We start from the raw sequence: 16,554 nt of genomic DNA on the forward strand, positions 1-16,554 counted from the left end.
TTCGCTACCTACTCTAAAACATCTAACCCTATACCCTGTGGTCCTTTTTCAACTTAAGTCTGGGGTTAGACAAAACTTAAGTTGAAAAAGGACCACATACCATTTTATTTAAAAAATAACCGTGAAATATTGCTTATTAGACCGAATTCCGATAGAGTAAACCTTAAAGAAGTTAAACAAAAAAACCCCAGTTCGCTACCTACTCTAAAACATCTAACCCTATACCCTGTGGTCCTTTTTCAACTTAAGTCTGGGGTTAGACAAAACTTAAGTTGAAAAAGGACCACATACCATTTTATTTAAAAAATAACCGTGAAATATTGCTTATTAGACCGAATTCCGATAGAGTAAACCTTAAAGAAGTTAAACAAAAAAACCCCAGTTCGCTACCTACTCTAAAACATCTAACCCTATACCCTGTGGTCCTTTTTCAACTTAAGTCTGGGGTTAGACAAAACTTAAGTTGAAAAAGGACCACATACCATTTTATTTAAAAAATAACCGTGAAATATTGCTTATTAGACCGAATTCCGATAGAGTAAACCTTAAAGAAGTTAAATAAAAAAACCCCAGTTCGCTACCTACTCTAAAACATCTAACCCTATACCCTGTGGTCCTTTTTCAACTTAAGTCTGGGGTTAGACAAAACTTAAGTTGAAAAAGGACCACATACCATTTTATTTAAAAAATAACCGTGAAATATTGCTTATTAGACCGAATTCCGATAGAGTAAACCTTAAAGAAGTTAAATAAAAAAACCCCAGTTCGCTACCTACTCTAAAACATCTAACCCTATACCCTGTGGTCCTTTTTCAACTTAAGTCTGGTACTGAGTTGCACGCGCAACAACTGACGAATTCATCACCTTCGTGATGTCTTCTGGAGTAATACGTTCTTCAGAATCTCTGACCTGCCGCTCAATCATCCTCTTCCTCGTCGATTTTGTAATGGCATTACTCCATCTCTGTATAGCCGACTTAAGCAGGGCAACTTTTGATAAGTCGGTGTGTCTTGGACGGCGATCCTCTAGAAAACCGCACAGTTCTCTCAAAGACGACAGATAACTCTTGATGGTGCCTGGCTGCAAACTGTCTTGTTTTGGAGTAAGCCAATACGTGGCGATGAGTTCCTGGTCTTGTATTGATGCCATCTCCATTTCGGCATCAATAGCTTTCCAGATTTGGAAAACTTGTGAGGCATGTTGAGCGGATATTCTTTCATCTTTGCATCTGTTGATGCCCATCAGAAACGTATAGAATCCCGAGAGAATTGGGTGTGCTTGATAATGGTTGTATCTGCTTGTAGAAGATGACGCCACGTTTTCGACAGTGGTCCGTCTGCCAAGTGATACATTGGTGTCAAAAAAATCATCATCATCGGCAACATTTATATCTCGATCGACAGAAAAGACAGCTTTCCTGGCGAATTTGGACGCCAATGGGGGTGCAAGTTTGTGCACTGTCTGGAGGTGGTGGTCAAGGCGTTTGACCTGTGCCTCACAGTGCTCGATGGGGCAGTCTTTGTATTTCCTTATACTTGCACTCCTGCCCAACTTCATACCTGCGGTCCCCTTTCGCGAATCCTCCATCCCTTTACCATGAGCTTGTCTTAGATGTCTCGCCAGATCAACCACCGATATCTTGCAAATCTCACATGGTCGTCTCTTTCGTGGGTTTGAGGACGTCTGCCTTCTGCTTACTGTTCTTGGGTATGAACGTTTTCTTGGTTTGAAGATGTTTTGAGATGTTTTCATGTGAACACTGGATGCCACATCCCGCTGTTTTTCAGGGGTTGGTGGCACTACATCGTCGGAAAAATCATTGTTGCCTTCTTCACTTGCAGAAGAGGGTGGCCTATAATCTGGGTCATTGTCCGAATCATCCTCTTCATCAGATTCGGGGCATTCATGGACTCCTTTGTTTAATGCCCGGAATTTGGCAAAAGATCCCATAATCCGTTTCTTCTTGACTTCTTTCAATGCCTCCTGCCTGGAACGGGGCCCCGAGTCATCGTTGTCAGACTGCCTTTCCGTAACCCTTTCTTCAGGTTGGTGGCCGCTGTTGTCAGACTGCCTTTCCGTAACCCTTTCTTCAGGTTGGTGGCCGCTGTTGTCAGACTGCCTTTCCGTAACCCTTTCTTCAGGTTGGTGGCCGCTGTTGTCAGACTGCCTTTCCGTAACCCTTTCTTCAGGTTGGTGGCCGCTGTTGTCAGACTGCCTTTCCGTAACCCTTTCTTCAGGTTGGTGGCCGCTGTCAGGGTTAGTGGGCCTTTCTGTTTCCTTATCTGTAGGGTTAGGTTTGATTTTTTTAGGTTTACTGGCACCATCGCTTTTGCGTGGATGCGTTTTTTTTGACCTCTTCCTTCTAGGCATGGCGATGTTTGGACTAACAAAGAATACTCTTGAGCTTGTGGCAGAACCAATGTGGAACCACTTTGAATTGATGATTAGTATTCACAGGACAACGCTGAAAATACAGAAAAATCTAAAAAAAATAGTTTTGTTGTTTTGGTAAGTTACAACGCTATCCCTATCATTTACAATGCAGCAAGAGTATAAAGAAACACAAAAATTTAGTCGCCTCTTACTGTCTAACCAAAGAAAAGCAATAATTAGGTCGATTCTTACTGTCTTTCAAATTGCTGCAGGAGGTATATTTCTTTAAATATACATTAAATACAAATTTGCATTGAAAATATAGTCTTATTATAGCAATGCCGTGAGTTTTGAGAGCAAATGTAACGAGAGCGCGAAGCTAACTCCGTCGAAGTTTACTAAGTTATGAGATGATGGATAGTATTCAGAAAATCTTTATTGCCTCTTATGATTGTTAGAATGATAGTTTTGTTGTTTTGGTAAGTTACAACACTATCCCTATCATTTACGATGCAGAAAGAGTATAGTATAAAGAAACACAAAAAATCAGTCGCCTCTTACTGTCTAACCAAAGAAAAGCAATAATTATGTCTTTTAAATTGCTGCAGGAGGTATATTTCTTTAAATATACATAAAATACAAATTTGTATTGAAAATATAGCCTTATTATAGCAATGCCGTGAGTTTTGAGAGCAAATGTAACGAGAGCGCGAAGCTAACTGCGTCGAAGTTTGCTAAGTTATGAAACACTTTCCCATCACTTCCGGTACACAGAGAACCAGTGAACCAGAGAAACATAGAAACACAAAACTTTAGTCGCCTCTTACAGTCTACTTTGGGCCTCAGAAGGGATATCCAATAATTTCGTTTCCAGAGCATAACTCTCTTCGTAATTGAGATAGGATGATGATATTTGATATACATGTTCATGGCTTCAAGTAGGTGTGGAGGTACAAAAATAAGGGGCCTTGGCCCTTTTATATCAGAGTTATTGCCCTTTGTAAAAAAAACTTGTCCTGAGCATAACTCTCTTCATAATTGAGATATGATGATGATATTTGATATATATGTTCATGACTTCAAGTAGGTGTGTCAGGTACAAAAAAGGGGCCGTGGCCCTTTTATAACAGAGTTATTGCCCCTTGTAAAAAAACTTGTCCTGAGTATAACTCTCTTCATAATTGAGATAGGATGATGATATTTGATATATATGTCCATGATTTCAAGTAGGTGTGTCAGGTACAAAAAAGGGGCCGTGGGCCTTTTATAACAGAGTTATTGCCCCTTGTAAAAACAACTTGTCCTGAGCATAACTCTCTTCATAACTGAGATAGGATGATGAAATTTGGTATACATCTTCATGACTTAAAGTAGATGTGTCAATTACAAAAATAAGGGGCCGTGGCCCTTTTATAACTTATTTTTGAAATTAATATAAATTAATAAAATAAAATAATAATAATAAAATAAAAATTAATATAAAATTACTAAAATTAATATAAAAAGGGTGAAAAATGTGAAAAAAAAAAAAATTTTTTAGTGATATTTTTGTATATTTTGTGAATAGGTATATACTAACAACACGAAAAATGCTGAGATATGTGTTTTTATTGCTATTATGGAATCACAAAATGCTAACCCTGAAAAATGGTCCTTTTCAACTTAACTTTTTTCTGCAATATTTTTATACTTTTTTTTATTATGAAACTTTTACATATTTTGAGTATTAGGACTCGTAGATATGCTAAATACAAGTATTTTGAGACGAAAAAGTCTTGAGTTTACGACCGAAATAGGCAAACCCTGTAGCATATGGTCCTTTTACAACTTATTCTTAAAATGAATATAAATCCTATTTGAAATGAAGCTAAACTGTTCAGATTACTTTATTAATTCAATGAATATCTATACTTTTTAACTTCCTAAACGATTCTTATGTATATCAAGAAATTTTCATTTTTTTTTCTAACCCTGAAAATGGTCCTTTTCAACTTAAGTTTTGTCGAGTATATGCTCAGGGTGAAAAATGTGAAAAAAAAAAAATTTTTTTTTAGTGATATTTTTGTATATTTTGTGAATAGGTATATACTAACAACACGAAAAATGCTGAGATATGTGTTTTTATTGCTATTATGGAATCACAAAATGCTAACCCTGAAAAATGGTCCTTTTCAACTTAACTTTTTTCTGCAATATTTTTATACTTTTTTTTTCTTATGAAACTTATTCATATTTTGAGTATTAGGACTCGTAGATATGCTAAATACAAGTATTTTGAGACGAAAAAGTCTTGAGTTTACGACCGAAATAGGCAAACCCTGTAGCATATGGTCCTTTTACAACTTATTCTTAAAATGAATATAAATCCTATTTGAAATGGAGCTAAACTGTTCAGATTACTTTATTAATTCAATGAATATCTATACTTTTTAACTTCCTAAACGATTCTTATGTATATCAAGAAATTTTCATTTTTTTTTCTAACCCTGAAAATGGTCCTTTTCAACTTAAGTTTTGTCGAGTATATGCTCAGGGTGAAAAATGTGAAAAAAAAAAAAAATTTTTTTAGTGATATTTTTGTATATTTTGTGAATAGGTATATACTAACAACACGAAAAATGCTGAGATATGTGTTTTTATTGCTATTATGGAATCACAAAATGCTAACCCTGAAAAATGGTCCTTTTCAACTTAACTTTTTTTTCAGAAATATAAAACTATACACAAAAAATTTAATAAAACTTATTTTGCATATTTAGAGGTATGTAAACAAAGGTTTTGGCATTATCGCGCATTTCATATCACTTTCTATCACTTTCCATCTCTCACTTTTATGTTTTAAAAGAAAATTATAGCAATTTTCTAACCCCAGAAGTGGTCCTTTTCAACTTAAGTTGTTAATAAAATTCGAAAAAATTAAAATTTGATATTTAAACAATTTCCTCTTACATTTCGCCAAAGAATGTTCCAAAATGTAACGGAAAATAATGTTGTCTCATCAAAAATATTTAACACCGAGCTTACAAAATCGAAATTTTTATTAATTTTCCGATCAGATTTTTTTTGGTATCGTGTTAAAGATCTTTCAAAAAAACACCGTTTTTCCAAAAATAATTAATAAAACATGGAAAACAAAAAAATTATGAATTTTGAAATGGTTGGAGATCACATTTTTTTTTCTTTTAGGCCAATTTTCCAATATGGTGTGCCCGCGGGTCAGTTTTATAACATTGTGTCTTTTGGTGAAAAAATATCCACGGAAAAGGAAGAAATGAAAATTTTCGTTTTTCTGGGGTTAGACTTAAGTTGAAAAAGGACCACTTCAGACTTGAATTCTCACTAGTTGTGTTTGAGCAGCTATAACTTCTCGAAAAAATTTTTCTTGTCTTTGACATTTGTACTGAAGAAAATTGAAGTATTCCTAAAGGGGATAACACTAAAATCGAGTCAAAAATAATTTTTTAAAGTGTTGGGATTAGGGTTTGAAAAGTGGTCCTTTTACAACTTAAGTTTTTTATCTTGACCTGAAAAGAAATATATGAATACAAAAATAAGGCCAAATCAACGCAGAAGGTGTTTTTTTGACATAGGCTTTCCAATAAATCCATTCCCGTGTCTTTATCTCCATTTTAAAAAATCCGATTTTTCGAGAAATTTGCTTTTTTCAAAAAAATCTCATGTCCGTAATTTAGCCCGTACAGGGTTCCATTTAGTGCCAAAATGACGGGACTTTGACACTTTATAAGAATAAGCATTCTTGCTTTCAATAACTTGTCATTTTCGGGTGAGGGTTTACGTTTAAAAAACATCCGATATTTTGTCTATATTTACGGAAGGTTTCATTTTGGCATTACAACTCGCATTGATGATGTTTTGCAACAATGTTTTGTTTTTCGGGTAGCCAATAAAATTCCCTTTCCAATGATACCAAATATGCCGAAAAAAACATTCATTTGAGTAAATTTTTAATCGTCAGAATGGCTGGGGTTACAACTTAAGTTGAAAAAGGACCACCGTAAAAAATCTTTGATATCGGAAATTTGGTAAGAGATATCGAAAAACTTTTTTTTGTGTTAAATACTCTGGACTTGTACCTTTCATTTGGTATAAAGTTTGTTTGTATTCTTTGTAGAAAAGGGGAGAAGATTGCGTTTGAAAAAAATGGTCCTTTTTCAACTTAAACTCTCCGTAGAGGAGCCTCTAGAAAAAACGCGTCATGAAAAAAGTAAAAATCTTAAAAATTTTAATAAAATATAATTCCATTTAGGATATGTAGGAGCAACTTTGTGTGAAATTTGGAGGCTCTAGGTCGAAAAATAAAAAAACTAGAAATGAAAGCGAGCAAAACTGAAATTTTGTTCAGAATATGGCTCATCAGAGGGTGGACGGACAATATTCCGCAAACTCATTTTTTTTGTAAATTTTTTTTTTACTCATAGAATTAGCCCGGGGTTAGAACATTTTTTGGCAATTAAAGAGAGGGTTTGGAAGGCCCTTTCGAGGCATAGCTTCATTTCCTCTAACCCCCGCGTATTTTTGCAGGGGGGTACCATGTGGTCCTCTTCAACTTAACAATTTTTCTTTGTCTAACCCTGCACCTTTCCCGGTGGATTTCGACAGCCAAATAGGGTGGATTTGAAGCGGAAAAGAATTTGGGTATTGATATTTTTTGTTTCACTCTAATCGATAGTTAGGGTGTATGAGTGTCTGCAAAAAAAATTTTTCGAATGCCTGACGTATAGGTAAGAATTGCATCACCTGGTTTACAAATCATTCATCATTTCTTGTCTCTGTGTTGACTTTGTCTAATTGTACAGTTCCACTAAACAATGTGCCGTGATCTTAAGTGTCAACATCTTGTGTGTCTATCACTTGTACCTTTCCCTTTCTAGCTTTACTTTTATAACGGGTGTTGTACTTGGGTTGACCGTGAACTCGTCCACTCTGTTTGTGTACAGCAGTTCTACATATAACGGCGTAATGATTTAGTTTCTTGCACTTATGAGCCCTTATTAGATCTCTTTTACAAAACACAAATATTGATGTAAACCAAATTTAATCATTTGGAACGATAGAAATTCCACACTGGCTCATGGATTCACCTGAAGTTGATTTTTCACTTCATATAATGGTTAAATCAGACACAGACAGTTACACCTTTCGTTCATCCTTCTCGAAATGGCAGTTAAAATATGAAACATTTCTTCATTTATATACGGCTATGGTTACACAAGATAAAACCTATGGATGCCGACTACCGAACAACGCCTCAATATTCTCGGCAGAAGCGCGAGCTATCTACCTCGCCCTTGCATATATTCAAGGAAACAAAGTAATGAGAACTGTTATCCATTCAGACTGTATTTCTGTTCTAAAAAACTCTTAGCAAGAGAAATATCGAAAATATTTTCATTCGTAATAACTTAATGCTATATAATGAACTTGCATTTTAACTTTCGTATTGCTTTTTGCTAGGTTTCTGTGCACATGAGAATACCAGGAAATGAAAAAACAGATTGTGCCCCAAAGAAAGCTTTATCGCTACCTCCTGTTGTTTTTAAACTTCATTTGACCGGTTTTAAACCATTTATTAAACAAATTTTAAAAGCTCAGTAGCAGGAGGATTAGAATACATGTACCATTAACAAACTGCACTATGTTAAACCTGTTGTCGATGAATGGTCTCAAGGCTATAATGACAACCACCGAGACGAAGTTGTCCTTGCCCGTCTTCGGATGGGTCATACATACCTTACACATTCATATATGTTGAAAGGCGAATATAATCCTTAATGCACAGGATTTGATGAGCCATTCACCGTCAAATATTTTTTATTGGACTGCAGGGACCTTCTGTCTACTCGAGAACGTTTTTATCATAACATAACAATAATAATAAATTTTATTTATCGAGGGTTGCATATTTAAACAAGTCTAGTTTACGATGTTACATTGGATGTTACCGGTACATAAAATACATAAAGTATGAATATTAATTAATTATAAGATACAATGTAGAACATTATCACAATACATAGCTGGCTAAGATATATTATAATGTCATCGAAATATTGTAACTGTAAGATACATCAAAACAGGCGTAAAATGTATTCAGATATCACAGATATCAATGATTGTTGCAAAGCTAAAATCTAAAATTTTAAGAAGAGCTCCTGTACATATTCATCTTTGAAAACAGCTACACTACAAGAATTTCTAATATACTCAACGAAAAAAGAAAGGTTAACATGTTTCCTTGGCGAACACATGTAAGTGAAATCAAAATGACGTTTGTGCAATTTTAGAAAATGGTAATGTTTTACATTACAAAATCCAAGGGGGTTACCAAAATCATTCAAGCGTGAAAGTCTGTATTAGCGATAGAGCTGCACGAGGTTTTCTGCGACTAACTTGTATCTTCGCTTGAATTTCATAAAAATTCAAACTGACAACTGTTCCTTAGATCCATAGGACTTAGAAATCACCAAATCTTGCTATCTATCAACTTTATCATTATGCCCCGGCTGTCACAAGTACAGAGAGAAAGGTCTGTAGGCATGATCCAGGCTGTGGAGTCTCGCCGTCGAGTTGCACGGCATTTTGGTTGCAGTGTTAAGACAATTTGCCAGTTGGTAAGTCGTTTAAACCAAACAAAAAAAAAATGTCCCCGAAGTGGCAGATCCCGTAAAACGACCGCCAGGGATGACCGTCGTATACGATTGATACACTTGCGCAATCGATTCGTAACCGCAGTAGAGACTACAAGGACATTGTTTGGGCATCGTGTGTCTACCCAAACAGTCCGCAACAGATTGAGGGCCTACCAATTGAAAGCGCGGCGTCCCTACACTGGACCCAATTTGTTGCGACGTCATCGTAATAATCGGCGTAACTGGACCCGTGTTCTCCGTCGTTGGGCCTTACGACAATGGAACAATGTTCTGTTTTCAGATGAGTCCAGGTTTTGTGTGCAACACGGTGACGGAAGGCGCAGAGTGTGGAGGCGACGAGGGGAGCGTTTTGCGAATTGCTGCATCGCAGAACGGGACCGCTTTCGCGGCGGAAGTGTAATGGTTTGGGGTGGTTTTGTGGAGGGACTCGTACCAGGCTTGTTGTGTTAAATGGCAATTTAACCGGCATTCGATATCGGGGCGAAATTTTAAGACCATTTGTTCTACCATTCTTAAGACGCCATGGCGTGGCGCCATTTTTCAACAGGATAACGCACCAGCGCACACCAGTCGCGTCAGCAGAACTTTCTTGTAGCAGAATAACGTACAGGTGTTAAATTGGCCATCTAAATCACCTGATTTGTCACCGATTGAGCATGTCTGGGACGTTCTTGGGCGACGCGTGAGAGAACGTCATAATCAGTCGTCAAACTTGCAGGAGCTGGCCCAAGCCTTGATAGCTGAATGAAACAACATCTCTCCTCGAATTATCCGCCGGTTTACGAGTTCCATGCGACGACGCTTCAATGCTGTTTACTTCGCAAATGGTGGCCATACCCGTTACTAATGGTGTTACCTTTGAAATTGACCCCAACGTCCTTTACAGTCGAATAAAATCAACTGAACGCAAAGTTTTATAATGAACCATGGCTGCAGTTTTATCAGAATTGATCAATTACTTTATTCGTACATGATTTGTAAGGACTTACGAAGGGGTTTATTAACTAATCACAGAATAAAGTAGTGTTACCTTTCTTTTTTTGTTTAGTATATTTTCACTGGTACCATTTAGTAAAACTGAGCAAGTATATACAAATGAGCGTTTAAAATACTTTGTTCTAGCTGAAGGAATATATAATTTGTTCGAAACTGAAGATCTTGTGTTTCTAGAAGTGACATTCCTGAGATAGGTAAAAAGAATACACAAGATTCCTGGGGTATCTCCATGTAAAATTTCGAAGGCTAGAGTTGTTTTCCTAAAAGTGTGATATTCTTCAATAGGTAGCAATTTTAGCTGTTTAAAAAGAAATTTAGAAGGAGTGAGAACATCTTTCACATTCAATAAAATTCTCGCTGCCCTTTTCTGTAGTGTAGAAATCTTCTGGATATAAGATTTGTTACTAACCTTAAACCAAACTACCGAACAATAGATGAAGTGAGGGAAAACTATACTTTGATAAACTTTGGTAAGCACATCGTTTGACATGAATGGCATTAGCCGTCTAAGTACACCTTGAAATTTTCTTGGAAATGTAATATGTTCTTTTCAAGATAGACAGTTGTCCACATAAACACCAAGAAGTTTTGCGGATTTTACAGTTTCCATAGATAAGTTGTCTACAGAAATTTTCAGCTCACGACATTTTGCTAATTTCTGAGCTGATCCAATCAACATCTACTGAGTTTTGCTAAGATTAAGACTAAGTTTATTATATCTCATCCACTGGATTGTACTTTGAAGATCCTGTCATTTTCATTTCTAATGAATCAATTGATTTATCCCTTACACTCTGTGTCATCAGCATACATAGTTACTGAGGAATGTTTCAAACATTTAGGATAATCATTTATATTTAGAATAAACAATAGAGGTCCAAGTATCGAGCCTTGAGGTACACCAAAACTAATGGGTGAAAAATCAGACATCACACCACTGTAACATACAGCTTGTGATCTATTTGATAGATATGATAAAAAGAACTTAAGTGAAAGAGGAGACACAACATATGCTTTGAGTTTGTGTAAAAGAACGGAGTGATTAACTGTGTCAAATGCCTTACGCAGGTCGATAGAAACGGCACCTGTCAAAAATCCTTCATCTATATTTTGTATCCATTTGTCTACTACGCTCACCAGAGCTGTATCTGTGGAATGATGAGGACGAAAACCAAACTGACAGTCACTTAATAATTGATTCTTGGAGAGATAATCATAAAAAGTATTATGTACATATTTCTCCAATATCTTGCTGCGGAAACATAATACAGGCACAGGTCTGTAATTATTGACTAGGGTAGGGTCACCAGCTTTAAAATAGGTGTGGCCTTGGCCTTCTTCCATCCAGAAGGGAAACACCTTTAGATATAGACATATTATACAAAAATGTTAAAGGTGATACGATAGAATCATCTGCTAATTTCAATAACTTAACAGAAACACCATCAATTTCTGTTGCTTTACCATTAGCCATTTGCTTGATTTCGGTAAGAACAAAATCTGGTGTTATACTTGGAATAACATAAGGATTACCAGAAACAAAACTGTCTACTTTTGGTAAACTATCATCAAAAGTTTTACCTATATCTGAACCAATGTTGCATGAAAAAGTGTTAAAAGCGTTGGCAACATCTACCTTATCAGAAATAGTAGTACCATACATACTTTAATTAACAGTGGAGGAGATAATCTCCTTTTTTAATAGGTAAAAAATCCTTGATCTTAGGAGTTTTTGAACACTGCAGGATAGATTCATCTAAGTAATTCTGCTTAGCTTGCCTAATCTTAAGAAGTAACCTGTTTCTACAAGATCTATACAGTGACCAATCAGATTCTAAATTAGAACTTTTTGCTTTGTTATGTAAATAATCACGGTAATGCATTTCATTGAGAACATCAGCATTAATCCATCGGGCTGAATCTGATTTAACCCGTTTTTCACAAATGGGTGCATGTCTGTCAATAACAATAAGGAAAAGATCTTTAAATGCAGCCCAAACATCGTCTATATCATCAAATGCCTCAACGGACCTCCACTGAACACATTTTAAATCAAGAACCAAGCTCTTCAAATTAACATCCTTAATCTTGCGGAAATGTACAGTTTTATGAGACTTAGGGGACCACCCCTTAATTTACGAATGGTATATACAAGGTGATGGTCACTACAGCCCAAAGGAATGACACCCGACTCCACACGTCCAAGTGAGTCTGAGACATAGATGTGATCAATGAGAGTACTCGAGTCCTTTGTTACACGCGTGGGTGTGGTGATCTGCTGATGTAGGTTATGTAGTGCCATTAAGTATTTAATTCTGGATGATTTAAGTTCATCTACATTAAAATCTCCCAACACAAGTAAGTTATTGTTTATCAGGGATAGTGACTCCATAACTGAGTCAAATCGGTCATACCAGTCGACGAGTTCACTCGGAGGCCTATACACAGTAATACACATTATTGGAGAGGAGTTTTGCGGCCTTAAAAGAACTGGTAAGAGTTCCAAACTAGTATCACAATTCTCAACAGCTGAGAATATATCACGGACATAGGTAACGACTCCTCCTCCACGTCTGTTTCGATCTTTACGAAAGACGTTGTATCCAGGAACAGAAAGCTCACCATCATCAATAGTTTCGTCAAGATGGCTTTCACTTATGGTTAAAACGTCAAAGGTATGGTTCCTCAGTAAAAGTATAATGTGGTCCAGTTTGTTAGGAAGATCTCTGACATTCAGGTGAGCTATTCTTAGACCACGAGGCAAATTCTGGACCAATTTGTCAGAAGACTGGTAAAAATCATAAAAAGTAGAAATATTTTCCACACAGTCATTGCAAAGCCATTCTAAGCTGTCAGGTGGTGTTTGGCTAGTAGTATTCACACAAGCAGAGTGGACAACTACTGGACAGCCAATACAGGTAACAGTGTTGCTTGGCTGAACTTATATAGAGCATAATCCACACTCGCTATTGATACCAAGAGGATCTTGGTTCAGGTTGACATCATTGGACAAGAGTATGCACAATATGAATAGGCACTGAACGGTGTTCACTCTCCTACTGCACTGGTTTTTCTTCAATGTTTTGAAACCATTCAAAAAGTAGGAAAGTATGATATTGGCCCCATAGCATTTGATTACCAAAGATAGAACAGGAAAACTTGTTACAGAGGTAATCACAAAGTTCTGTGCCAATTTCTGGTTAAAAAGACCACCTCTAAACATGATAAAAAACACTAAGTTCAGGAGAACAGTGCCAAATCTTTAGTACCTTTACCTGTCTAAAATCATTAGACACTGTTCATCACGAAAGTCTCAGGCTCGCTCCCGGAGCTTTTAGGACCACACGTACAGCAACCTCTATGTAGAGGCTAACGAACCATCACTATATAGTCGTCGAAATAAATTGGCTTTGCAATACACCATTCAGTTAATGTCAAATCCCTCAAATCCTGCTTTTTCCACTGTATTTGATCCAAAATATAAAACATTGCTTCAAAACCAACAAAAACCATTCCTTCATTTGGAACGATAGAAATTCCTGCCTGGCTCATGAAACAGGTTGCTTCTGATTGTCATGGTAATGTGTCTTGACATGGTTTGGTCTAGCCTTATTGTCGTATGACGCCTTGGTGTTTTTGTGTTTACCCTCCATGTGCCTCTATATATTGTTCGGCCAAACAAGTCATCTCCTTTACATTTTTAGGAACTCTCTCCCTCGGGAATACCGCCATCTCAGGAGAACATGTCTGAACAAATTGTTCTCTGATCAGTAGATCCTTCAATCCCCCGTAGCTCTGAACAACTTCTGCCATGTCCGTCCATGTCCCCAAGTACCTGTCTAGTACCTGTCAAGTCTAGCTATAAATTGGAAAGCTGTCTCACCAAAATCTGCGTATGCTATCACAATAATGCTACACTAACTATGCAAGTCTGTTATTACCCTACACACTAAATGTAGCTCAACACTGTTACTCTGTACAGTGAACCAGTTTACAGTCAAAATAGTACCTCCCCATCCTGTACTTCAATAATAAATACTGTGTGTGGCAACTGATCTGCTCGAAATACCTTGTTTTAGTTAAGAGCTCCACAAATCTTATGTGACATTCTAATACTATCCATATAAAGTGTTTGGCCTACTCCATAGGTCTTAAAAACAGTCTTTAACTAGTATTTACTCCCAGTGAACAGTATAGTAGTGGTTTGGAGCAACAGGGCTATTGTACTACACAGAATAACAGTCTATATCTAAAATAGTGCCAGACCTATCCTGAAAAACCTGTACAGGATGTAGAGTTAACCGAAGGACTGATGCTAAGTGAAAGGAATACGCAAACCCACATATAAAGGAGGAGTGCCAATTTGGGCCTTCTGGCGGCCATGACCGATATTTTTTATTTCTTGTGTAGGAATTCCTTGGGGTTAGGCGGTCATGATATGACATAAAATTAAGGTCAGATCTGAGCCATTCATTAGTTATGGGGGGTAAAGTGGGGGGTAAAATTCATAAACAGCTCCATTATGACAAACCTACATTATATTTTTGGATTTTTTCTTCTTAATTTTCATGTAATAATCCATATCAAAACATTCATTAGTAAAATTGATTGAAAAAAATATTCCATTGTTGAAAAGTAGGTCATGGTAATTAAGCTCATTAATTGCGAATTATATTAAAGATGAACTTAATTTTCTGCCTTAATGTACATAAAAACAATACCTTTATCATGTACCATGTTTTAATAAGAAATATTTTTGCATACTTTAAAGAAAACAAAGAAGAGGCGGTGCTCTGAATTTTAGTTCGACAACTTTGACCATATGTCTGTATCTAGTGGTTTTACCGAAGTATTAACACAGAAATGGCTAATGAAAGATATCAATCTTAACCTCTAGTGTTGCATTTCACTCCACTATACATACAATGGTCGTACACATAGTTAGTTACTCATCGTCACTGTCAGACTCAGACCAGTCCTCAATCATCATTGCGTCATCAGCACAGCTGAGGTAGCTTGATGAGGCAGTTGGGTGTGCTATCCTAGGCTGGTGTCGCTCATAAGAAAAGTACCAGAGAACAGATGCAATATGGGCACAGCAGCCCACTACCCTGGCACCAACCTTACACTGGCAATACCAACCAGATATAGGAGTCAAACCAGGGGAATACTCAATCCACAGGTTGTACAGTTTCGAAGCAACATGTCTGGAACGAATCTGAACTTTAATTAAGCCAGGCTTTTCCCTGCATGCCATTAATTCATACCGGTCATCTTCAGACAAGTGCTCCATGGTATATGACTTTGCCTGCTTCAACTGATATACTCCCATGGTAAGATCTCTCAACTCCGGTTCTGTCAGCTAAGGAAAGTCAGGCAAACTGGCCTCATCAAGCTTGACCCATATGGCTCTTTTCCTAGCCAAACCTTCTTTTTCAACTTGAATTTGCAATTTATTGGGACATTTTGACAGAGCCAACATTCGCTCAGCAATGATGAGGTCATTGGGAGAATCAGAGGCAAATGGGGGGCGAAAAGCATTACAAATTGCACACACAATTCTCACAAAATCACCTACAACTGGAATGAGAGTGTTGGGCAAAACATGTCCCAAGGTCTTCCACTGCTTAATCCGCCCATTTGCCGACTCCACAACCCACCTTACCTTTGTTACAAGACGAGATTCGTTTGCCTCAGTATGTGTGTGTTGTTTCTGCCCCTTTGGCAAGAAAAATGGCATTTCTGTTTTGATGCCAGCATCATTCAACAGTTCTGTCACATCTCTGAAGCCTCTGTCAACGACAAGAACATCATCATCTTGAAACCAATCCTTGATGTTCTCAGTGTTAGTTTTCAACATGTGTTTTGTAATGTTGGCGTCATTATTTCGACCGTCTGCTAAATATGGGCCTAGGACAGACAGTATATAGCCATCTGAGGCCACAAGAAGCATTGGTTTCAGGAGAGGGCGTCCTTTGTGCATCGAAAAAGAGCGTCGTTGGAAAGTATAGTTGCTGGACTTTTCAACATAAATATATGTGCCATCAGCAACAGCTATAGCAACATCTTCACCAGAGGCAAACAACATCTTCCTTGCAAATACCGTTGCATGGTTTTGAATTACTTGTTCTCTAGTGATGTGTTGCAGGCCAAGGTGTGAAGGAACGAAGTGGGTCATCAATGCTTGGCGAGCTGAATGAATACATTTTCCACATATTCTCTTTGTCATGTTGAACAGAGAAGCTAATATTGATAAAGACATGCCAGTCCTCAACTTTACAAGCAGGATGGCTAATGCAGTCCTTGCGCTTCTGTTCAGTGTAGAGTAAAGAGAGGGATTAACTGATCGTAAAAGGTCAGAAAATTGATTTTTATACAGACCTGTGAGACGGTAGTAATCTTGATCAGTTAATCCATCTGAGGAATCAAAGTCTAAACAACTTTTCTTTGAAGCAGCTGCCCTAAGTGTCAAAAGGATCTCTGATATTTCAGAAGAATCCAGTTCAGTGTCTT

This window comes from Ylistrum balloti, unplaced genomic scaffold (assembly GCF_031769215.1).
Source record: "Ylistrum balloti isolate Yb309-2 unplaced genomic scaffold, AGI_CSIRO_Ybal_v1 Utg370744, whole genome shotgun sequence".
Classification (NCBI taxonomy): domain Eukaryota; kingdom Metazoa; phylum Mollusca; class Bivalvia; order Pectinida; family Pectinidae; genus Ylistrum; species Ylistrum balloti.